Source organism: Sciurus vulgaris (genome assembly GCF_902686455.1).
Source record: "Sciurus vulgaris genome assembly, chromosome: 7".
NCBI classification, from domain to species: Eukaryota; Metazoa; Chordata; class Mammalia; order Rodentia; family Sciuridae; genus Sciurus; species Sciurus vulgaris.
In genome coordinates, this window is record NC_136467.1 from 82,311,822 (window position 1) to 82,338,076 (window position 26,255).

Genomic DNA, 26,255 nt, shown 5'->3' on the forward strand with positions numbered 1-26,255 from the left:
TTTTAAACCTATCTTCTATTATTTGATTAAAAGACATTGTCTACAATGCATATATAGAGGTCTTCAATCACTGTATCTATAATGAACAAGATGTTTACTAGTGAAGAAGACATTCAATAGGTTCCAGGACATGAAGTTTCCAGCTGGAGTTGTCTAGTCTACTACTCTGCTTCAAAGAGAACAGAAGTTTAATATTCAACCCGTAGTAAAGGATGATGAATGATAGCATATTTGGCTAGGTATCACATCATCAGCAAGCTAGTACAGTTTTGAAGACAGCTATATCCTTCAAACAACATTCACTAAACATTTGAACATCTACAATACCCGCCCCCAACTCTGATAGAAGCTGAAACTAAAGATATATAAGGGAATGTAGATTTGAAGTTAGCTGGACCTAGCCTGTCACTTATAACTTCAGTGGTCTGGGATAATTTACCCTAATTGTAGGATCCTGATTTGTACTTATAAAACATTGCTAATAATATCTACTAGGGAGTATTGTTGTAAGAGTGAGGAGATTGATAAAAGCATTATCAAAATAAACCTTCATGAATGGTTTCATTTATTTAAAAGCTTTGTTCAGCTATGACCTTAATAAGAATCAAACTCAGCATTTATTGTAAGCTGCTCCCATAAATTCTCTAGAACAATATATTCAGTGAGACCCACACTAAAATAGTCTTTGGAATTTTAAATCAGACAGCGACCACAGAGAAAGGGAGAAAAAAGTAAAAGATGAGAGTGAGAAAGAAAAGCTAGACGTTTTTGTTATTCTTCTCTTCCCCACCATTTCAGAATACATCATTCAGATTATATATATTTCAGATTATTTGCATCCCAAGAATCTGGGAGGAGAAATTGTAGCCACCTTCCAAAACTTATCCACACGCTGCGGTGAAATATATACATGTTTGTCAATCTTAGGGCAGCTTTTTTGAATGCAGGCAAACACCTCCTTGGAGCTGATACTTATTAATATGAAAAAGCCTGTTGAAAGCTCATAATTATTCACAAATATTGCACACATTTTGTAAACCATCTACAGCATATTTTAAATTCTGACTGGCTTTGCCCCAGCAATTTGCCAACAATATGGCTAACCTGCAACTGGCTGTGTTCTCAAGAAACCCAGATTTTAAAATTAGCACAAGTCCAAAGAATCTGAAAGAAACTTTTACAAGGTCAAAGAGAAATAGTTTGAGAATTAGCCATTAATTTTGCCTTATCTATGCCACTATGCTCTTCCTTTATTTGGATAATTAGGAGTTTTCACTGTCTGCTCTATTTCTCTTTAATGCTGTAGTGCAGATAACAAAGATGACTGCCAACACGGGAACAGAGATGACCTACTGGGCCTCAGAAAACACTCTAGCAGGCTTTTGGCTTCTTGAACTTCTCAAGATTATATGTAAACGTACAAATGCCTGCACTAGTTTGTGGTCTCTACAAGGGTTTCCAAAATTTTTCTCAGACCCTCCAAGATCTGTGATTCAAAAAAAGGGTTAAAAACTACTTTTTATTGATCTTAAGGTTTAACCGCTTTTTTTTTTTTTTTTTTTTTTTTTTTTTTGGTATTTCATTGCCATTACTAACATAATGAAGCTTTTTGTTTTACTAATTATTCCCTAAACCTACCACATTTGCAAAAGTAAAGTCTTGAAAATACACAACAAAAAAATAGTGTTTAACTCAGAATCACACGGAAAGTAAATGTACTTTTTCCAATAAAACCTTGCTAACCTTGAGAAGTCATCTGAGTTTGCATCATGAAAATTGTAGTCCATACATTTTGTTCACAGCACCCATGTGTTATCACTATGGCAAAATCTCTAAGAAAATCAACATATAAAAATGAAAGATTTATTTTGGCTCTTGGTTTCAGAGGTTTGAATCCATGGTCAGTTGGTTATGTTGCTTTTGGTCCTGTGCCGAGGCAGAACACCATGGCAGGGAAGATGTGGTGGAGCAAAGCCCCGGTCACCTTGTGACTGCCAGAAACCAACAAGAAAGAAAAGCGTGCCCCCAGGGACCTAATTTTCTTCCACGAAGCCCGACCTCTTCAAGTGTCCATCACCTTCCGATAGCACTACAGACAGGTGACCAAGCTTTTCACACATGGTCTTCGGGGGACATTGAAGATTCAAACCATAACAACCAGCATCCCTCAAATTCTAGTTTAAGGAACAAAAGTTTACCTGTGTGATAGCACAGATTTGGAATAACTACAAAACATTAAGAGATGTGATACTATCTCCAACCAAGTCTGTTTAGAACGCAAAGAACACAACCTGAACTGGTATTGAAACTCTCTTAATGATGCTTCAGTTGAATTTTAGAGCTGGAAGTTTAGAAGTAGCCAATTAGACATTTCAATTTTCATTCATATTGTCAAATATAATGACAAAGAGTAATAATTGTTAAATTCACTTCTAGTCACATTAACCAAAATGTGTTTGCTGAACTTATACTCGTAAGTGCATATTTTACTCCAAACCACCCAACTTCTTAGAAACTGTAATATCTGAACGCCCATCTTAAGTTTTGCTAAACCAAGAAACTTAAGCCTACTAGCTACTGATTCTATTCTTGTGACCCACTCCATGGATTTTCTTTGGCAGCCCAATAAAAACCTCACATGTTGAAATAATTTATTTCTGAACCCAATATCCCTTCACAAATTCTTCCACTTGATTAACTTTTTTCTCTTTATCATCTCATAGACTTTTTAAGAGAATAGGAAAAGTGTTCATTTCTCCAATTACGAAAGTAAATTTAATGAGAGAATTTGAGAAGATGGGGTGGGAGAGAGTGTAGTGGAGAATTAGTTTTTGTGAAAATGTCTTGGATTTTATTCATGGTACAAATAATTTAAAGACAGCTTCTTGGGTATTTTATTTATAATCTATTTACCATCTATTTACAAATAGTTTAGATTCCAAAAAGTCGTTTCTAATCCATTTGCTTGAACTTTTAAAGTAAAAATCTATAAGCAATCTCTGAAGCCACTGGGTGGTGGGTGCTGGCACAGTTGAGCTTTCATGTTCTGGAGCATTTTCTATACCTATAAAGTTTGCATTTGTAAGAGAGAAGAATTTTTTTTTTTTTTTCTGAGTGCAAACAAGGGGCAGGCATGAGGCTGCTTGGGTTGGAACTAAGGGAAATTAACCAGGAGCAGATGTAGACTCTGGCTGTCTCTCCATCCCAGACTTTCAGGAGCGCTTTTCCACCAAGGGAGAAACTGGCAACACCTTGCACCAGAGTTGCAGGTTTATCTTCATTTTAGTCACTCTGGAAAACCAGGAAAGGAAGCCCCCTGCAAGCTGTCCCTTTTCTCTGTCTCTCAATGCAACTGGTAGTAAGAGAGGCATTGGTGAAACCAAAATCAGACATACTGTCCCAATCAAAGCATCAAGGGAAGAACAGAGTATATAGCACCAAATACTAAGTTTCAAAAGGAATGAATTGGCACTTCTGAGGAGATAGAAGGTGGGAAATATTTCATGGAGCTAACAGGAAACTCATTAAAGAGAAGCAAAAGTATCACTGTATGCACTGGTAGACATGATGCACCTTCTCAGGTATTTTCAGTTAGCTTTGCCTTTTTGCACCTTCGGTTCTAGGCACCACTGAAGTTCTTCCTGATTACAATTGGTAGGAACTCTGTTTGACTGTTTGCAGTCCTATCAATGACATGCTTGGCCAGTGCTTTTTTGTTAGAAACCAAGACCATGCATTTTTCTGGATCCACTAAAAACCTCTTTGACCCAGGGTATATCTAATGGAGATTTTGAAATCTGTATTTACACAAAAAAGTACATCCACTGTGTAGAACAGTACCTCAGCAACTATCATGTAATCTGATTGTAGAAGAGAAGAAATGATGACTATTTACTTTTCTCTTTCCACCTGCATGTTTGAAAGTCCAAATAGAAAGCACTTACAAAAACAGCATTGAACCTGAGCAGAAAGTCTAGCTTGTGGCAGGGTTGTGGGGTGGGGATTTGTCTTGTTTATATATTGCTCAAACTTAAAGAAAATAAAAGTGTTTTAGCCAACTTCTTCTACACAAGAGAACTTTAAACTCTATAAAGTCCCCAACCATTGTTTCATATAATTCACCTGTTGATCTCTGTGTTAATAAACAATATGTGGGAATGAGATTTAGTGTCAATATCAAATCTGATAGTCAGGATGCCCTCTCATAGCACACAAAGAGTAAAGCCAGGGAGAACACACTTCATGGGAGGCCTGTTCAGACATCCAAACTCTGGATAATATTGACAAGGTTCATAAATTTGGAGGGAAAGCCCAGAATGTTCCCTAAAAACTAAGTCAGATCTTTGGAAATAATTGAAAAGAATATTTGTACAAACTATGATCTAATATCAAGAATTAATCAACAAAAGAAACAAGAAATTCTGCCAGGGTAAGCAAATTAACATGATTTGAAATTCAGACAATCGCATCTGACAGGGAAAATATAGAAAACAGACCTTAATTCGGGTCCAGTATCTGTGTCCAACTTCCACTTTGGATTTACACATTGAGAGTTCTTCGGCTGGAAAAGAAAAGGCCTCAGTAAAAGGTGAAATTGCCATGAGAATGCTTAGAGAAAGGGTCAGTCAGGGGTTTTCTATTTACTGGACAGCTTAGGTCTTTGAGAACCTAAAAATGGACCACATAGGACCAGAGTTGAGCCTATGAGTCTTTTTGGCGCCTTGTTGACACTTCTTGAAGAACAAATCCAATCATAATTGCATAGAGTTCTGCCAGATGAAAAACATCTTCCACATTAAGATTCCATGTGCTGTGCAGAAGTCACTGAATTTCCTGGAGTGTTTATTAAGTATTTCAGATAACACAGAAATAGCTTTCAGTTACCACTGTGCTCTTCCTAGGCTACAGGGACTAAAAAGGTTCAAGGGCATCTGAACTTCTCTGTAGAAAGTTCCAAAGGGTAGAAATCAAGCAAATCCAGTGAATCCTTGATGCTCCTGCTAAGGAGTTTACAGGTGAAAATAAAAGGTGTCTGCACAGAAAACACTGGAGCTTTAGTCTCAGTTTCAAGTTTGAGTAATTTCAGAGCTAACAATTCATTGCTGAAAAATGCAAATATCATTATTTTCTTTTCTCAAAAAGAGATGCTGAAGCCAGGGAAAAAATTAGGGAAATGCCTTTTTCTTTAGGTCCTAGTCAGCCACGCTTCCTAAATGGGGACATTTTGGAGCAACTGTCTTCCAAAGCCCACTGCCCTGGTCCCTAATATGTCACAAGCCGTTCTATGGGAGCTCCAAAAAGAAGTTTCTTGGAAAAGACTCGTATGTGTCTATGGACAGTTTTAAAAAGATTTCCTTACCTTCTCTTTCTAGTCAAAATATTCAGTGTTACATGTGACATCAAGAAATTTCCTACATGCCAACATCTATTATTAGAAAGGCTATCATTTCTCCTGCCTCACTACTTACAACTTTTTAGCCCCATACTCTGCTTTAAATGCTTACTGCATGTTTTGAAAATCACTTAATGTATCACATGCTTTCTGCATCTGTTTATCATCACAGAAAAGACTTTACTCACTTTGAATAAAACATTCCTAGTACACAGATTAGTCACCATACATATTAGTTACCAAATATACTGCGTTTGAATGACCATGAGTATCTTCAATTCATATTCTCATTCCTGTTTTATGGGAAGACAGAAAAAAAAACCAAAACTCTTGAGGCTCAAAGAAATTAAGTTACTTACCCAAAGACATATAGATAGTGATGTGACAGAGACACTTGCTTTTCTCCAAGTACTAACAACTTCAGTGACTGGTAGAAAATCTCTCTCAGCAGAATTAGCGCTATATTTGGGAGAACACTAAGTTTAGATATCTAATATTAACTACCCATTACATCAACTGAGCCTTTCCTATCCCATATATAATCTGTGCTGTAAAAGAGGGCTGCCTCAAAAAAGAAAGACTTTCTGGAAAACTTTGGAAAGACATTTAGACCTTTATTTGAGGTGAGCACTGATCATTGGAGGTCAACACAGGCTAAATACCAAGAAGCCATGATTGGGCTCAGTGTTTGAGGAGGATCTTTCTATGACAATGATGAAGATGAAGATGATGGTGACAATAACAATGAACACCTGGGCAGAAGGGTAGTACTAATTCTAGATTCATTGCTGTCCTGTGCACACCCAGGTGTCACTAACTCACCTCCTCCATGTGGAAACCCTTGTGTTATAGACTCTTTTTATCCCCACTTTGCTGATAAAGAAACTAAATCAGAGGAATGTAACTTACTCAAAGACATACAACTAACTATGTAGTTGAACCAAGAGCTAAACCTAGGCAGGCCTCACTTGAAAGCACTGTACTCTCCTGCCTTAGAAAAATGGTGGACAGTATCTTTATTCATCAAGTCACTTAGCAAGTCTTGGTTTTATACACAGCTAGGAAGAATGGATTGCATTAAGGTAAACTTACAGGATTTATGCTTTATTAAACAATTTTTGTTTAAAAATACTGATTAATGAGAATAGTGCCAACCTAGAAAAATATTTTCAGACACATACCAGTAGGTTCCATGTGTTCATTTATGTACATCACCTGATACACAGAAGGCATGCTCACCCATTTTGTTGGTGACCCCAAGTTAAGCCACTCTGTAAAGATGTGGGATAAAATAACTTCAAAATATTTTCTGTAGCACACCCATTGGAAGGAGAATGACAGAGTATGCGGAGAAGGACGGGGCTGCACTTGAATTCTGCATCAGCATTACTATTCTCCTCTTCCTTTCTGCCCCTTTAAACACAATTCTCTTTCTTTTTCTAAGCTATAGCCTGTATCCTGATCTGTTGACAAATTGCCACTTGCAATGGGTTTGTTGTAATTCAGGATTACTGAAGATGATGACTTTCTGTTCCCCTGCTCCCTTCTAAATACTTAACAGTCCTTCTGTTACACAAATGGATAAAAATTAAAACTAATAAGGCAAAATACCTTTCTGATTCCCCATCTCCACAAAAGGTCTTTGAAATCCCTCTATTATCTCCATTATCGTTACCTGCTAAGTACCATTCTGCTCCCACATCATCCACATTTATATTTAATACTTGGTTGATTTAAATGCATAGAGTTACAAAGTGCACATACAAATTCTGGGTAGTTTCCGTTTGAAAATAGAAGGATGACTCACCAGGCTTTCCTTTTCCTGTAAACACACTTAGTGCAAAACACTTGAGCCCCATATGTTTTCAGTGTCCTAACCTCCAAATGTTCCTACCTGATAAGGGTGGATTAGTGGCTAAAACCAAATAACATGGAGTTGAGAATAAGCCTTGCAGTTGGAAAGGGAGTTGTTCCTTTCCTGCAGACAGGTAGAAAGAAAGATCCTTGGCTTGGAACTCGAGGATGCGCCCTCTGCTGGCTCCCTGCCTCTCCACTATCTTCAGAGTTTTCGCATCCACAGCTGGCATGGAAGAGAGCCCAAGTGGAAAACAAACGAACAAGAAGTAGTTAATTAGTTCCGGAAATTCTGCCATTTTCCTAACCTTGAGGTCAGCGTATATAAAGGGCTCTTTCATCCCACCCAACACATCTAACCTGACCACCTGGGCCTAGTCTTGCACCGTTGGGGAAAACACAGCACAAGTCCCATTGTGGACCGCAGAGAAATTTGTTAGAACTGGTGTTTCATTGGGTTTGACAATGACTTGAGGAAGCAGGGCTTCTAAGCTACCTTTAACAAATAGCATCATCTATTAATGCTTCTCTGTGCCTAAAGCAGTTCCTTTGTTACAGTGCCTGGGAACACTGCCCTTGAATTCATTTCTAAAGAAAAAGGAAGGAGAACACTGGAAAATGTTTCCTCTCAGGCAGACATGCTGATGAAAAGTTATTTGGTACACATCCAGATTTCTGTCTCTGGCTGAATTTTTAATCTTGTTTCTCTTGGATGAGCCCCTCACCTTTCTGGTTTTGACCACTGATACTTGCGTAGGGGTTATTCTATTCTGAAACTATAGATTTTGTTTGAAAGGGGCAGACACTGCACCTGGAAAAACTGGCTAGGAAAACAATGATACTGTTTTATTAACTTCCTAACCACAGTCTCTATTCTTTACAGCTTTCCTGAGAAATTGCGCTAATAATAAAATACGTTTTCAGTGAGCAATTACACTTCACAGACTTCTCCTTGCTTTACTGAGAAGGCATTACCTTCAAACAGATGCCAAAGTCTGACACTCTACCCTCAAACAGGGAAGGGGGTTATGTGTCTTAGAACTACCTAAGTCACTCCTGTAATTTACAATGTGGAAAGGGAGCAAATGTCCTTATGTAAAATTCAAAAGAAATACAGGGACAATACTTCCCATAGCAACAGCTGTTTCAGAAGTCCCAGCATGATTAACAAGCATCGTTTCATCTTCTCCTTTGTTTAAAATAAGACCAGAGTCTGCTAAATCAGCAGGTCGAAATAGTACAAAGACTTTCACCAAAGAAAAATGTGATTTCTATGGGTTTGTTTTAATCTTTTCATGACTTCAATTATTTTCCATATTGTTCATCTGCTTTTAATTCATTGCTAGCTAACTATGATTAAGTGAAGTTGATTGTTATAGAGAATCAGAAAACACTAGTAAAATCAAAATGTTTTATCTTCATTAATATTTACATGGATTAATATTTACAGAATGCACCTCAAAGAAAGCATTGGTGCTAGAATTTACTGGCAGGGCCATCCTGTCTATTGACTTCTGAGTCAGTGGGCATATCCAAAGCTCAGGTTCCTCAGGCAGCACACCCTGAGATGGAGTGTTCTTTTAGGAGAGCTCTTGAGACCAACACCTGTGGAAGGGAGAGATAAGTAGCAGAGAAATTGAGCAGTGGTTCTGCAGTCCCAACAATACCAGTGTACTCCACAGACCCTGCAGATGGCTCTGGACCTAGAAAGTCCTTCAGAGACCATACTCTGCGATCAACCTTTGGATGTGAGCTTCCTCAGGCAGGGGGCATGACACCATCCACAAGGTGGGCTAATAGTTGATGACATTTCACAATATTCTCAGCAGCTAAGAGAGCAATTTCTGCATTCCATCAGAGGGATCCCAGTGGTTCATCATACAGTCCTTCACAGTAAACGTGGATAAAATTTAACACTTACTCTCTTTTCAATAGAAGACATTGAAATTTGGGGGAGTAACACCCAAACTAAAACCAATCAATATTATACAAAAATTATTAATTACTTTTGGTCTAAGAATAAAGCACTGACTCAGAGTTATGGCAACTACTAGTTCCTTAATTTATCTGGGAAAAGAACAAATTTATACTTATTGAATTCTCATTAAAAATAAATGAAATAATCACTTCTGGGAAGAAAACGATATTAAAATACATTTATTCCAATCACATCGAAATTAAAATATTTCCCCATATTAGTTTCTAAAGTAAACTTCCATGCAGAGGTTACTTTAATTATTGAGCACCCACATTTGTTATAAATGTTCTTAACTTGATAAATGTACCTTCTATAAAAGTACTGTATTAATGCCATGTTAATTTTATTAATTACTGTTTTTGAGTCTTGCCTTTGATTAAAGTATATGTGCTTAAAACACAATTTGGATACACAAATATTATCTCGTACATGAATATTTATAAATAACTTTAGCAACTGTACCTTTGTTTAACAGCAATAAAATGTACACACTAAGGAACTGAAGACCCCAGAGATATTTTTCTATATGGAAGCATTACATAAAAGCTAAGCATAATATTTTGTCTTGCTACATACTTGAACCAGTCATCAGATATATGCAATGATTAAGAATATCTATACATACATATTATTATATTGAAAAACTAATTATATATAATTAAGATATAAGTCATATTACAAGATAAAAAAGATGTGAAGAAATATACAAATTTGTAAGCTCCAGGAGGCTCACCTGGGTCTTTACAAAGCATCTGGCATATAGCAAACCCTTGGGAAGCATGTGGTGAATGTTAAATTATAAAGTTTAGTTTTTGAAAAGTAAATTGGTATCCCTTTCCAAACATGAAGGAAACTGGTTCATGGTTAACTTTTAAATTTAGTTTAAAAAGTTGAAAATGAATATTTTCAAATGGCAAATTTGAACTTAATATTCAGGTTAATGCTTTTTTTTTTTTTTTTTTTTTTTTTCCTCTTGTTCTATTTCGGTTTGGGACAGATTTTTTTTCTTACTTAAAAACAAAAGATTCATTTTTCACTGCAGGAATATAAAAACAAAGTCTAATTCTGATTTTTAACACCATGCTACCTACCACACATACTAGACAGCAAGTGTTAAGCATTTTTGGAGATAGAGCTATTGAAATTTTGTTAGCAGGTTTAACAAAAAGAATATGTTAGAGTTTCATGTATTTGTTCTACACCTGTTCACTTCCTAATCTTCCCAAATGTTCTTAGGCCCCAAATGAACTTCTCCAAGAACAAGAAGGAAAAAAACTAAAGGAAAAATATGGAATAAATAAATAAACAACCTTGCCAGAGCCAGCCATATTATTACAAAGCACCAAGATAAATTCAGAGTGAGCATGACCCTGAACAGTTGCGAACAAGTATGCCTTGCCGATTTGGAAGTACAAAATTCAACCACCCCCATGTCTTAAGCACTGAAGTTACTACACTTTTCTCTAGAAATAGAAACATAACCACTCTATATTTATGTTCTATTAGTGGCTGAGTTTTGGAAGTCATGCCAAGAGGATTCCAGAAATGAAAAAAAAAAAAAAAGTTTTTGTATGAATCATCTGTTATGAGCCTCTATAAATCTACATCATTACCAAAATATGACCAAAATTGCTATATAAATACCCAAGAATTGGAACAGAGAGAGAAACAGGGTATTATGTCAGAATTCAATTAGTTTGGAAGCTCCATTAATCTGGGAGTCCATGAAAAGTTTTTTGTTGTTGTATGGGGTTTTTAATGATATGCTGACTTGAGCATAAGGCTAATGCAGGAGAAGATCCATGATATGGGTTCATACTCAATATTGTATCCATCGCAGTGAGTGGTAATATTCTCCTTCTCCAAATCCCTGCATTTCAAGGCTTAATTTTAAATGCTCAGTACTTTGGGGTTATATGAAGGCAATGATATTATTCATTTTAATCACAATCATCAAAATAATGACTTTCAATTAAGTTTTAATACAGGTTGGTCTAATTTTCCTCTAGGAATATTTCTGCCTAATTATATTTACACTTGAGTTTGAGATACACAGAAACATCTCATTTTTTGACTCTGGTTATAAACCACTTGGAAAGACCACTTGGCTTTTTCTCCTAATATTATACTTTAATTTTTTTCAAAGATTTTACTGAAGAATTTTTTAAATATCCCTAGATATTCAAATCATAATATTTTATATCATTACCATTAACTAGTTAATCAGTACTTAGTCCATCCAGCAAAAACTTAATATTGTGTGCGTGCACACACACAAACACGCACACACACACACTCACACACATTATTTCTTCTGGCCCCTAACAGGAGCTTAATAAATGTTACATAAGAATGAAGTGGTAATTTTACTGGTAGCATGAATTTAAACCAATAGATTGAGCTAAAAGTGAGAATTAACATTATTTCTTTAATCTGATAAGTGTTGCTTTGAAAAAATTTCTCTAAGAGACAAGCATTTAAATTTACCAGCTCAGTTCTAAAACCAGAACAGTGCAAACGAAAATGTGACAATACCACATATAAAGAGTGACATGAAATAACACATAAGATTGAAAGGCCTAGTTAAGATGAAAAGTTCTGAACACTTTGCATGCATGTGTAAACTTATTTATATTATTCTTGGATTTCAAACAATAATAAATGAAGCTGTCTTTTCATTGGCATGTGCAATTTTTTAGAAAAAAAGACTATAAATATGTGGAATGGTTAAATAATAAAAAGGACTGTATGATTAATGTCCACATTAAGTAGTATAGACTAGGAATTATACAGAGTTCAGAAAACAAGGCAATGATATGGAGTGGAATTCTTATGAAAAATTCACAGAAGAAACAGACTTGAACTAATCTTGAAATTTGAGTGAAAATTGGACAGTGATACCTGAGAAGGGAGAATATTCACACCTGAAAAAATGCAATTAGCTTTTGGTAAAGTAAATAAAAACTACAGTGGATCATCTTCTTATACAAAAATGTAAAGAGCACCTAAATTTTTATAGCACCACACTGAGGCAATTAACGTCAATGTCACTTAGGTTATTTATTTGTAATTGCAGTAATAACAAAGTTAATGAATGACATGTTTGAATACTACATTATTCCATGTATAAGAAATTCAAGAATAGACAAATCTCAACTACTGAGGATTGACATCAGACCAGGAGACTACTTTTAGGCAAAAGGGTATTTATTAGGAAGGGTCACAAGAAAACTTCTGGGATGCTAGAATGCCTTCTTTACCTGGATAGTAATTACACAGATGCATGTACAGATTCAGAGCTCTGAAGATTTATGCACTTGCAAACTTAGTGTTTTTGAGTTACATCCATTAAATAAATAAATCAAGACTGAGTCTGTTGGAGGAAACAGTGTTATTTAGTACAATATAAACTTAGCATTTGAAAACCTTTCACAGTTACCTTTTCTAGCTCTGGTCTTCACAGTTAAGGGAACAGGCATTGAACAGATGCAGACACACAGACATTCAGGAGCTGATGTGGGTAACTTTGTCCCAAGGTTTTTCATTCTTTGGTCATGTCTACAATGTGCATTTCATGTGTCATATTTTCCTAAAAAAGCTCAGATATACCTTTGACTTCTTAGTAATTTATTTACCAGTTTCCTAATTATTTCTTGATTGATCATACTTATTTTTCTTCCTTACTTTTGGCATCTCTAAACTGAATTATTCCAAATATTTTCTTTATTCTTCATCTTACCTTTTATGTCTATGAATAATCAATTTAACATACTTTCCCTAAAGTTGCTGTCTTACATGGGCAAATTGAATCTTAACCATTTCATAGAAATTCAATAAATGGACCTATTCAAAGAAATTCCCTCCGTTCCTGAGGAAGACCTCTGTTGAGTCATTTTATGTTTTTTGCATCATCATGTTTCATATGTATAATCTTTGCTCTTTTTTTTCAATAGGTAGAGAAGAAATAATGCGGATGGCAACATGGATGGCATTGTTGTGGGGAGATGTATCTTCCCTCCTCCTTCTGCCTAATTTATTTGCCTCTGATCTTTTCCAGAAGAGTGTTCACATTGGCATTCCCTATGCTACCTAATACCATTCCACTATTCTCAACTTCTGGGACCTTGATATTGACACTTGACTATTAGAAAACTTTTCAGTGCTTTTTCTGAATTGTTTTTCCATTCAAATAGCTCTCAACTCAAAACACCATTTTCTGCATTCTATACACCATAGACAAGTATCTTTTTTAATAGGGGTCTTGACTCTACCTAGATATGTGAAGGTTTGCTGAAAAGCTTTAGGCAAGTATACATGCTATTATATAGATGAATTGCCTGTAGAACAATCCTTTAGCATATTCAAAACAACTGCAAAATAATGCAAGTATAAATATCCCTGAGATAACTAGATGAAAGACATGGTTAACTTATTGTAGTAGTATTCATGAATGACTACAATCCAAGTTCCTATTTTTATAAGTCTATTATTTTACCTATAATTGGAGACATAGCACTCTGGTGAAAGCCTTTCCAGCAATCTTCAGAAGGATAGTTTATAGTCGAAGGTAGCAAAAGCCAGAAGTTTGCTATTCAGTGCAAACCTTTCCATGGGTCAATTTGGTTCATATTCCTCTGTGTTGACATAATTATGACAATTCAGATGAAGGTAGATTCAGAGATCTCTGATCCAAGGCAGCATGGAAAATTCCATTATCACTCTGATGGAACATGCCAGATTTTTTCCATTTACCCCTTCAAATCCACTTCCACCCTGATCCATCCTGATCTGTGTTCCAAGAAGCTGATTTGTACAGACTTCGTCAAAGAGCTTCCTTCCCTCTGTTTCTTGTTAGGTAGGCCAAAAGGGAGCAAAAGCAAGACACTGGAGGAAGGGAGAGGCTCCTTAAGAGGAGAATCACTTCAACTTGCAGCATCCCTTGAATAAAGGTCACTTCCTATTATGTTTCACTTTCCACAAACTCTGCAGTGTCTCTAGATTCTGTCAACACTTCCTCCCCTCACTCCTTCAGGCCTAGTAATAATTACACAGTCTCCACCAGCTCTGGGTCTACATGTCCCATAAGTTTTCCCTACACCCTGCCCACATCTTTTCAAATGCTCCCTTTGTGACTGTCTCTTGAAATTACCCAGTTTGAGTGTGTTATCTGTTTGTGCAGGGACCTTGACTAATAACAGATCCAATGAGTTAGTGAGAGTCACTTTGGAAATTTGGTTCAACTTGGAAAAAGAAATGGTGGTTTCTCTCTCCTCGCCCCCATCCACACTCCAAGCAAGCCAAGTGGTAGAGTATTGAACTGTAGGTTATTGCCTTAACCAAAATGTCTATCCAACCTTTTGCCCAAAATTTCCTAATAGTACCCATCTAAAACAAACTGGAGTGTTTTATATGAACCCAGTAATGTGACTATGGCATAAAATAATCTTGTTTGAGGCTTTTTTTAGAAGAAATTACTTTCAAATTATAAGCTCCTAAAGTTGTTAATGTTAGTTGTTCAGTTTTTCCTATGTGGTGAGATTTATTGACTAACTCATTATGGTGATCACTAGTGAAAATCAGCCCTCCTGATAATTAAGCTGTGCTTTTCCTAACAAAATATCAATAATGTCTCCAATTATACATAGACAAAGCTTACAGGAAATTATGTTTACAGAATAACATCTCCAAGATCACATTTAGCTGCAAAATGGCTAACACCTTCTTCAGAGTTGTGTGCTGCTTTCCCACTAATGAAATCCCCAGCTCCACATCATTCTTTTGCCTACAAACCAAAAATACCTGAGGCACCCAACTGATGAACTCCCTTATGACAGCATCAGTAGAAAGTTGTCGGTCACTTCCCTGAGCCCTCCAGAGAACCATTCAGCACAAGCCTAAATCCTATTAAAAACCTCCCCACCTTCTTTTAGTGAGATATAACACAGTCCTTTCTGTGTTATATTCCTCCTTGCTGTGTCAGCTAAGTAGATCTCACTTTTTTGAACATGACAGTAGTATAGGGCCATCAAGAATGGAATCTAGGAGTAGATACTCTATTCTTACTCCCTGGATCCCTTTACACTGTCTTGAATTATGGTCTCACACAACAGACAATGCACACTTGACTTTTTGAACAAAGTGCTTATACTACCTAAGAATTTATATCCTCCCAAAAGATAACAAGGGGACTGAAGTTCAAAACAATGTCTTAAATAAAGTTCTAGAGTATATTTACTGTTCAGTTCATTGTTCTTCCTTTTGCAAAGACAGAAGTTAGCTCTAAATGAACAGTTGGGTACTGTAATGTAGTAACAAAAACAGCAAACAAGATTGTGCATTTCCCATGCCTAACACCATGTTGGGTATTTCCATACATTATCAATTTTTATAACAACTTTGTGGGCTGAAATTACTATATCCTTTTCACATAGTGTGGTCCTTGGTTAAAATCAGTAAATGATAAAGAATACTTGATATCTGTTTCCCTCTCTCTCCCCACCCCTCCTCTCTCTCCATTGTGCTTATAAGGTGAAAGGTAATTTTATATATATATATATATATATATATATATATATATATATATATATCAAAGTTTCCAATAAGGCTGAACTTACCTTTCCCATTTGTCACTTGCTAGAAGTTATGACTAGGAGTTTCAAATAGGATACGGTTATGGAGAAGAGGAGGTTCAAAGAAGATTCTATTCTTTCACTACCTGGGTGACTTCTTTGGGAGAAATTTCAGAAAATACATATTGTTACTTAAGATAAAACTGTATAGAGTTACTGCTTGCAGTTTCTGTCTTAAAAGTATGAAAGGTAAACTATTGTATATTAAACTTTGTTGTTTTGTGTGTAAAAAAAAGGGGGGGTGCTGAAGAAGCAGAGATAAGCTCCATCTCCCTCACAACAAAAATGACAACTGAGCTGTGACCTACATACTCTATTTGGAGTTACCCTATGAGACTGGGACAAAGTTACTCTTCGTAGGACTTAACTTGACAACAGTCTGTACTGGTTTGCTTCTTCCTTAGGAGTCCAGCTTGCACTTTTCCCAGATGGTTTTTCTGACCATGTTTCTTAAACACTTTTCCCATGAATTCTCCCCTTTTAGTCTGTTCTGTAGATCCCAGAACCCAACATGAATGGGAAATCAATTCATTGAAGGCTCTGGGGAAGATGAACATGTACTAATAGTGAGGCAGGTAGAAACATAAAGAATGGTACACACACACACACACACACAAAAAAAAAAAAAAAAAAAAAAAAAAAAACAAGGAAATCACTAAGATAAAGAAAGAAAAGGATACAGAGAAATAATTCTGCTGTGTGCATAAGTACGTCAGCTGCTCAAGCATTAAGTATGGACCCTGAGTGTCCAGTCGGTGCCAGATCGTAGAAGAATTTTTGTGTCACATTAAGTATTTGAATTTTAATCCCAGGACTAGGAGAAAAATTATGAGATTTACATTTTAGATCCACCATTGTGGTGACTATGCAGAGGGTGAGTCTAGTTAGAAATCTACTGCAAAAATTTAAAAACAAATTCAAGCACTGAAATAAAATATAGATTGGAAGAGACAGATTCAGGATATAAAAAAGAAGTAGAAGTGTCTTACATCTTAGTAGACATAGGGAGCTGAAGAGGAGGAGAGAACCATAGGTACCTTTCAGCTAAGTAATAGATGGGTAGTGAGAAGACAGGGACTCTGCAGACAGAGGTGTTGGCTGACTTGACAGCAGGAAGCTTTTACTTTGACCCATGCTGAGGTTGAGCAGCCCACAAAACTCGTGGGATGAAACACGGAACCATCAATTGGAACAAAATTGCAAGTGTCAGGGAAATGAATGAAAGGGTAATTGAGTAGTAATGGAGATTCCAGGAGTAGTTAAAATCACTGAAAAGTCTGTCTAGTGAAAACAGCAGTGGTGTGACAAAAGAACCCTGGAAAGTTCCACATGCAATGTGCTGGGTGAAGAATGAGCCTGGAAAGGAGGTGGAGCTGAGAGTCAGAGAGGGCAACTCAGAAAACGGCCTCTTTCCACTTTACAATCACAAAGTTGCCCTTTTTCCTCACTCATCACTTAAATTTATGGAACATCAACTCAGGAAAATGGTAAATTTTCTTTAAGAGTTGTGTACCTTGAAAATTTCCCATGGCCTGCAAACTAATTGTCCTCAAAACTCAACAAAACTCAGTTCTCTGCTCAAAGTCTAGCTAAGTCAACAAGTTGGGACTGCTTAACACTTTCTGTATAGGTGGATCATAAGCATGAGAAAGTAGGCAATGCCACCTGCATGCTAACAAACATGGTCCAAAACAAAGACACTTCCTAACATTTTCATATCTGGTTGTGAAGACCAAGGTTTCCCTTTACCATTCCTTTAAAGCAAAGACAGTCTAATTCTGCTGAAGAGACTAATTCTGCATCCTAGTAGGACTTAGGAACTGCCTTCCTCCCTAGCCATCATCAAATAAGTTACATATCAAATTGAGTGATGACAGAAATACAGTAGAGTCCTGGAGAAATAAATATAGAAAGGAGGGTAATACTGGGATGATTCTGACAGTCACAGAAGTTAACAATGCAAGTTAAAATAATACTGAACCAGGTACCTTGTACTCAACAGAGAATCACTAATTGCGGGCTTTCTCTATACCTGTAATTATGCCTAATGTTTTATCCATATTTGCACACTTAATATTCAGAACACTACTTTGAGTAGCAAATCATATAATCACAGTTTTAAAAAAATAAGGCAACTGAGGCTAAGAGTTCAAGGTCAGACAAGGCAGCCACCTCACTACTGGCTATATATTCAAGGAAATAAGATCAGTATATATCAAAGAAATATTAGCACTCCCATGTTCACTGTGACATTATTCACAATAACCAAGATGTGGATGCAGACTGTGTTCATCAACAGATAAATGGATAAAGAAATTGTGGTATACATGTACAACAAAATATTATTCTGACATAAGAAAGTAGGCAATTCTGAAATTTGTGACAACATGGATGAAATTGGAGGTCATTATACTAAATAAAATAAGTCATACATAGAAAAACAAATACCATATGGTCTCACTTACATATGGAATCTAAAAAATTCAAATACATTGAAGCAAAGAATAGAATGGTGGTTGCCAGGGTCTGGGGGTGGAAGGCAATGGGAGGAAAGAAGAGCTACTGATCAAAAAGTGGAATTTCCAATTCTGAGGATCTAATGTACGGCATGGGTGGTAATGGCTATGTTAATTAATTTCATTGTGATAATTATTATATAATATACACATATATCAAACACATTGGATATATCTATCTGTGTCAATTAAATATTTTAAATAAAAATGCAATAAATGGTGAGTAAAAAGAATGCAAGGATCACTTAAGAAGTAAAATAGCATAGATCTGAATCAATGTTTTGTCTGACATTGCAATCCATGTCCTCAACCACCAAGTGGTTTGTTCTTTCCAATTCTCTTTTCTTGGAGTCTCAGTGCTAGGAGAAGTTTGGAGATTTGGGAAAAGAGTACAGGTTCCAACACTAGAGTACTAAAAATGAACTTTTATTTTATTCTTGCATGATTTTAGGTAATAATTATCATGCACCAGAAAAGAAACATAAGAAAGTCCAGTTTTATTTTCCACATTCCTGGCACAGATATATCTGTACATATCAGCCTAGTTAATTCTGTGGTAGAAATTATTAAAATACAGAATAACTTAAAAGACAGATATAAAAAACATTAAATAGATGATGAGGTGCCAAGTCAAAACAGCAAATGGCTATTCATCAGGAAGGCAATGAATTTATTTTAAAGTTAATGTAGACCAGTAAATTTCAACCTTAAGCTTCAGTGGTATGAGGGTGAAAAAAAAATTCAATAATGCAAATCACATCCAAAGGAGGTGTTTTAAAAGAATTATAAGCATAATAAAGAGGAAAAATAGTTAAAGACCTTAAAAAGACAGTGGCATGTTTTTTAAGCAATTAGTCATGAACGTCGGACAAGCCAACAATGAAAGGAAAAGGTGCCAATACACTCATTGTCCCACCAGGCCTATCTGAGTAAGTTAATCTATTGGGAGAGTGAAGTTCCAGCTTTAATACTGAGCTCTGGGCTTTCAGTTTCAACACCCAAACTGTAAGCCTCTGTAAGGCAAGTGGCAACCCTTCACACAAAGGGCAATAGTGCATTTACTTTATTCTCCTGGAAGATACAGCTTGTGAGAACACTTTCTACACCCTCACAACCCTGGGGAGATTTTGTTCCTATAAAATTTGAGGATGTGCTTTTATAGCCAAGCATTGAACCCTCCCGGGAAGAGAGTAACTTTTTAAGGAACACATCAGCAGTCTGTTGTTTGTCCTTTGCCAGGCCTGACCCTTCTTGGGTTTAGGATGACCATTTTCCGAGAATAGAAAACTTGGGCTAAATGAGAAATACTCTTTAAAATTGCTTTATTGCTATGTTGGTTTTTCTTTGTAATTATGGTTGAGTTATTCCATAAAATGTGCTGCTGTGATAGTCTTATAATGGCAATATGGTCCAACCAATTTGTTATTCACTGGAGAAGATGGTAAATGAACTATGGAATCTAAACTTCTTGTACTGAAGGTACTGGTTAGGTTTTCCAGAAGCTTTGGTTGGGTTTTCCATAGAATTTGGCTTAAAGGCAAAGCTGAATTTGAGGTATCCTAGAAATAGCATGAGAAAAATGCCTTTCTAGCCTTATTTCCATCTTAAATAATGAGCAGAACTGTGTGTTGAAAGGGAACCATTTGTGTTGGACTCAAGCAGCAAAAAAGGGGGGGAAACATGGAAAGACCAGAACAAAAGTAGGTAGTGTCTAGAAGAAAATATGAACACACACACACACACACACACACAAACCATTTTAAGTTTTTAAAACTATACACTTGAAAAAATAGAATTCCCAAACTCTGAAGATACAGCCAATCATCTTAACTTTACCATGCAAAGTGATAATGCAGGAAGCATGGACCCATCACTATTTAATTTTAAACAGAATTATATTTTAGCATCTTAAGTTAGTCACAAAGAATATATCTTAATTTGCCTGAATATTTCTATCTTGCTGTAGTTTCCCAATTTCCCTCTGTTCTCCTCTGAAAGCGAGATAATGGGCTGAGCAAGGTGTCTAGGTCAAGTAGATTCTCAATAAGGTGAATGCACTTTCACCCTCTAAATTTCCTTTGCCTCATTTTCTAGCATTCAAGTCCACAGTTAATTAAAATTAAAAAAGAGAGAGAGAGAATAGTATGTGACACCAAAGCAAATGACACTATGTCTAAAATAAGTAATGAAAATGCCACATACAGCCTCTCTGTAACTTGAATGCTGTCTAACATATGCAGACAATGACTGCACTGACACAGCCGTTTATTCAATTCATAGACAATGTTTCATCCATGAATGAAGAAATAATTAAAAAGCCTTAGTCAGGCATAAATATAGCATTTGCTGTAACTAATGGAGAAAATAATATGTAGACTAAAACCCCTTCAGAAATAACAATTGAATGTAGTACAGACAGTCCCCAACTTACAATAGTTTCAACTTCATAGTGGGGAAAAAGCAATGCACACTCAGAAGAAACTGATTTACTAATTTAAGTGATCTTTTCCTGAGCTAGCAATATACAGTAGAATACCCTCTTACTGGGCTGGGCAGTAGCAGTAAGGTGCAGCTCTCGGTCATCCATGCAAGGGATTGCAAGAAATCAGTGTTCAGTGGTGTACCATGTAACTAAGCTATGATGATTTCAACTTAACAATATTTTCAGTTTAAGATGGATTTGTCAAGATATGATTCCAGGTGGGCATGGTGGCACATACTTGTAATCCCAACAGCTCAGGCAGTTGAAACAGGAGGATCGCAAGTTCAAAGCCAGTCTCAACAAATTATCAAGGCCCTGAGCAATTTAGTGAGACACTGTTCCTAAATAAAATATTTTTAAAAGGACTGGGAATTTGACTCAATGGTCAAGGGCACCTGGGTTCAATTCGCAGTATCAAAAAAAAAAAGATATACTTAAATCATAAATTAAGGAACATCTATGTTAGGATATCAAAGAAGAATGCCAAAAACTTGTAGGCATCATTTCAGTGTACTTGGGAAACTCATTGAACTCTCTGAGTCTCAGAGTTCACTTATATAAAATAAAAATAATAATACATTGATCAGGGTTGTGATCATGAATAAGGAATCAGTTTGTTTAACACTAAAATTATAGGTTAGCAGTTTTCAAAATAAGATTCTGTATTTTCAGCAACACTGTGAAAGAAATGCAGATTCTCAGGCCCTACAACCAGACCTACTAAATTGAGAATTCTGGGTGGGGAATACAGCAATCTGTGTTTGAAAAAGACCTCAAGGAATCAGGACCATTGTTTTTCAAGAAACACATTTCTCTTTATTTTTATCATGATGGATTCTCACGTGGAACTAACAAAAATACTCAAGTAAATCTGTATCATTTTATAAATGTTGAGAATTAATACATTTGGTTTACCCAGTTGTAAACAACTTTTAAATTATATCAAATTATGCAATTACACACACTTACATAAAATTGTTCTCATTTACTTTCTTTATAAATCAGGAAATACAGGCTTACAAAAAACAAAAAAATTCTTTGGGTGAAAAACTTGGCCAGGACCATAACCTGCTGAGCATATGGTCCCGTGGTATCTATGTGACAACTGGAAGAACATCAGTTGACTTTCTGTTGTACTGCAATTTCCAAATTCTAGATTCTCTCTTTTTGGAAGTCTGAATTTTTTTTAGCTCTTATTTTTTTCTGTTGTACTTTCTAAAATAAAATATGCTTTATTTTTTGGAGCAGTTTCAAGTCTACAGCAAAATTGAGTAGAAAATATAGTTTACATATATCTTCTACCTACACTCTTGCATAGCCTCTCCCATGTTAGCATTCTGCCCCAGAGTGATGCATTAGTTTTCACTGATGACCCTACATGAGCACATCATTATCACCCAAACTTCATCACTTCCCTCTTATTGTTCTACATTCTATGAGTTTGGACAAATATATAATGGCACATATCCACAATCATAGTATCATAAAGAAGAGTTTCATTGCACTAAAAATCTTCTGTTTTCCATCTATTCCTCCCTCCCTCACACCACTCTTTCCAATTAGTAGCAACCATTGTTCTTTTAACTGACTCTACAATTTTGCCTTTTTCTGAATCTCACATACTTGGAATTATAGAGGATGTGGCCTTTCCAAATTGGCTTCTTTCACTTACTAATATCCATTTAAGGTTCCTCCATATCTTCTTACATGCTTGATAGCATGTTTCTTTTGAGCACAGAATAATATTTCATTGTCTCCAGGCACCATGGTTTACTTATCCATTCACCTTTGATTCCAGATATTGGAAGTCTTGAATAAAGCTACTATAAACATGTGTGTGAACAAAAATTTTCAATGCATTTAGATAGACACTAAGGAACATACTAGCTCAATTATATAGTAGCAATATGTCTTACAAAGTGATTTCCTTCCCACATCAATGAATGAGAGTTCCTATTGTTTTACATCTTTACCAGTACTCAAGTTTGCCTTGTTTTTGAAATTTGGCCATCCTAATACATGTGTATTGCCTTAGTATGTCAATATCTTATTTTGTTCTAATATACATTACCCTAATGGCATATGATGTAGAGCAACTTTTCAAATTCTTATTTGTCATCTTAGTATTTTCTTTGGTGAGATACCTATTTCAGCTTTTGCCATATTCTTAATCAGGTTGTTCATTTTTGTGTTTTACTTTTTAACCTCTATTTTGAATGCTATATAGAAAAAAAAAAAAAAAAAAAAAAAACACCTAGAGAATCATACTCATTGTGCCACCTTTTAACCCAGCCTAGATATTACTTAAAATAAGATCCAGGTAAAATAAATATCATGCATACTTACTCAATATTATAAACTTATTAACTGAGTTCTCACTGAGCAAAGAGTTATTCACTGAATGGTGAATAAGTATTTCCATACATAACTCTTTCCATCCATTTTTTATCATTTTTTCAACAAGTATATAAACAATGTAAGGATTTTTCTTAAAGTAACTTAGCAATGAACATGAAAAATGAAAAATAGTAATTCGGGTCCTTAATATAGGAATTGAAGTTTCATAGAATTTAATCATATTCCACAACCAGGCAAGAAGCAGGAAGGAACTAAACAACCAGAAAAAAAAAAAAAACTAGAAACCATACTCATTTCCCAAGTTTACATTTCATTGTCTAATGTCATAACAGAAATTTCTATAAATGAGAGTTGAGAAGGAAGTGAGAAAATAGAGAATTCAGAATCACTGTATTATACCGGGGTTTCTCAGCCTTAGCACTATTAACATGTTGAGTCGCATAATTCTTTGTTGTGCAAAAGAGTCCCATGTGTTGTAGGATGTTTACCTGTGTCCTTAGTCTCTGTCCACTAAAGGCCAGTAGGATCCCCTTTGGTTTTGACTATCAAAAATGTCTCCAGACACTGCCAAATAGTCCCAGGAAGTCTGAGGGAGAAATACCTCTGGATTATTTTTATGATTATTTCTTTACCTAGAAAAGAAAATTCAAGAAGTACAAAAAACATTTAAGAAAAAGGCAACAAAGAAAATATACCACACACTTTTTTGCCTTTTATTCTATATAAAGGAAAATAATTTGAAATGCTTAAGGAGTAATCATTTGAATATTATAACTCTGTCATTTGGTTCAAAGGACTGGTCATGATACATGTGGATGAGAACTGTGGGTTTTGTGGGTTTTCTGTGATCAGAATCTCAGAAGCACAGCTGAGGAGCATAAACCATTTAAAGATGTCAGTCACTTATTTGGCAAGCCAAAGGAATAAGACTGATCTAATACCCAAGCAAAGATGATACTTTAAAAAAATTAATTCCTTCTAGCTCCTTCATGCTTTCATTGATTTTTAAACCTGCATTTTACCAGCACAGTTCCAAGGGTGCTTCTGAGACAGCACTGGTGTGGATAGAACAAAGCAGGCTTTCAGGGGAAGTAAATCCAGTTTTAAATTCAGATTTTGGACCTGTATCTCCTCTTTTTTCCTATCTGTTTCTTTTTCTCCATTTCTAAGAATGTAATATCAAAATAATGGGTGTATTAGGTCATCCAGAGAACCAGAAACATACACAATGGGAACTGTCTCAGATTATGAAGGTGGAGAAATCTCACAATCTGCTGAACCAAGAAGGGTGTGGTGGCACTGGTGTAAGTCTTGGAGTCTGAAGGTCCACAAACCAAAAGGTCCAATGTCTGCCAGAAGGAGAAGATAGATGGTCAGCTTAAGAAGAGGAAAATATTTTACCTTTCCTCCATCACACATATGTGTATGTGTGTCTGGGGACTGAAAGCAGAGGCACTCACCTACCTGTTTTGTTCTCTTTGGGGCCTCCATAGATTATATGATGCTCACCCACATTGGTGAGGAAAATTTTCTTTACTTGTATACAAACTCAAATGCTAATCTCCTTCAGAAACACCTACACAGATACACCCAGAAATAATGTTTAATCAGCTATCTGGTCATCCCTTAGCCTAGACAAGTTCATGCACAAATTAATCACCACAAAGGGGCAATGATCTAGGGTTTTATAAGGATTAAACATTAGTTCATTTATTAAAATTTTTCAGAGAAATTTTTAGATACCAAATACTGTTCTACTCTAATGTAACTCACAAAATAGTATCATAGAGACCAAAGTAAATAAGAAAATGAATAGGTGAGAGATTCCAATGAAGGATGTAGAACAAAAAAAGACCCAGAGAGGGAGGGCCCACATTGGGACATGCTTTTGATATGGCGATGAGGAATACCTGTCTCTCTAAGGTCACTGGCTGGCTGCTTGATTCAGATATTCTCCTTTCTTGTCTATTAAAGTAACTGAAAGATGAACTAAACCTGTAGAATTCTTGTTAGCATGCAATAAGTAAAAAGTAACACATAATAAAATATTAGCTATTATGATTACAGCAACAAATGTTATATAATCCTTAGGGTAATGGTTGGATATTTTCACTCTCTACATGTCTTCTGTAGATTTCATAATGTCCCAAACAAAAAAAATCTAAAGAATTTTGACTTTAATCCTAGCAAGTCTGAGTGCACCAGATGCCACAATAACATTTATCATGAGTTGTTATTCATTTTTTTCCAAGTGCTGATGATCAAATCTGGGTCTCATACATAGTAGGCAAGTGTCACCTCTGACTTCTGTCCCAAGTTCTATGGGAATTGTTATTCAATGCAGAGCAGACCCATTGAGAACAGGGCCTACAAATCGCAACAGTTCTTTTTTTGTTTTTAATATTGGTTGAATTGAATGAAGAAGAAACTAATGGAGAAATTTTCTGCCATATTTTATTTAAGATCTACCCATACTCCTTCCAATTTTCATTCCGTTTTTTTCTCTTTTTTGCTAGATTTTGCATTTGAAATACATTCTATCCCAAAATAGACTTCATGATTCTCATATCTTAATTTTAAAAAGCATACTTCAGGTAACATAACACATGTACTTACTAAAAGTTTCTAGATACTACCAACTAAGGTGTAGCATGCATAAAAAAGAAAAAGTAATTAAGCAGTGTAAACATTGGTAGGTAAATACGAATTAGAAAAATATAGTCTCATGTTTATAAAATAAAGAGTAACTAAGTTCTATGTGTCTTTCTATAGGATGAGCATAAGTAACTGTGAGAGGAAATAAACTTCCCGATTTACTATCAGAATCATCTAATAACAAGAGACAGCCAAGGATCTGCAGGACAGTTGATTTGATTTTACACAGTGGAGCAGTGCAATTGCAATATGGCCATTTTGACCTCATAGATCCCAATTGGTCAGTTTTTTATCTTTATGAACTAGTAATAGGTTAAGAAATTTGAAGATCTGTCATCATTAGATGTACACTTTATACACTCTTCCCATGCACCAGTCAGCTGGCCAAAAG

General features: G+C 35.8%; 1 long non-coding RNA gene across 2 annotated transcripts; it reads right to left on the reverse strand.

The window, feature by feature from the left end:
* Positions 1-21,537: 21,537 nt before the first annotated feature.
* On the reverse strand, positions 21,538-25,343 carry LOC306665205. 2 transcript variants are annotated; one of them, XR_013764938.1, is made up of 4 exons: positions 25,120-25,343; positions 24,670-24,785; positions 24,435-24,558; positions 21,538-23,841 (listed from the first exon to the last, which is right to left on the reverse strand). It is a non-coding gene; the product is annotated as an uncharacterized lncRNA (long non-coding RNA). The 2 variants fall into 2 exon arrangements; XR_013764939.1 differs by having other exon boundaries at positions 24,670-25,343.
* Positions 25,344-26,255: the final 912 nt, after the last annotated feature.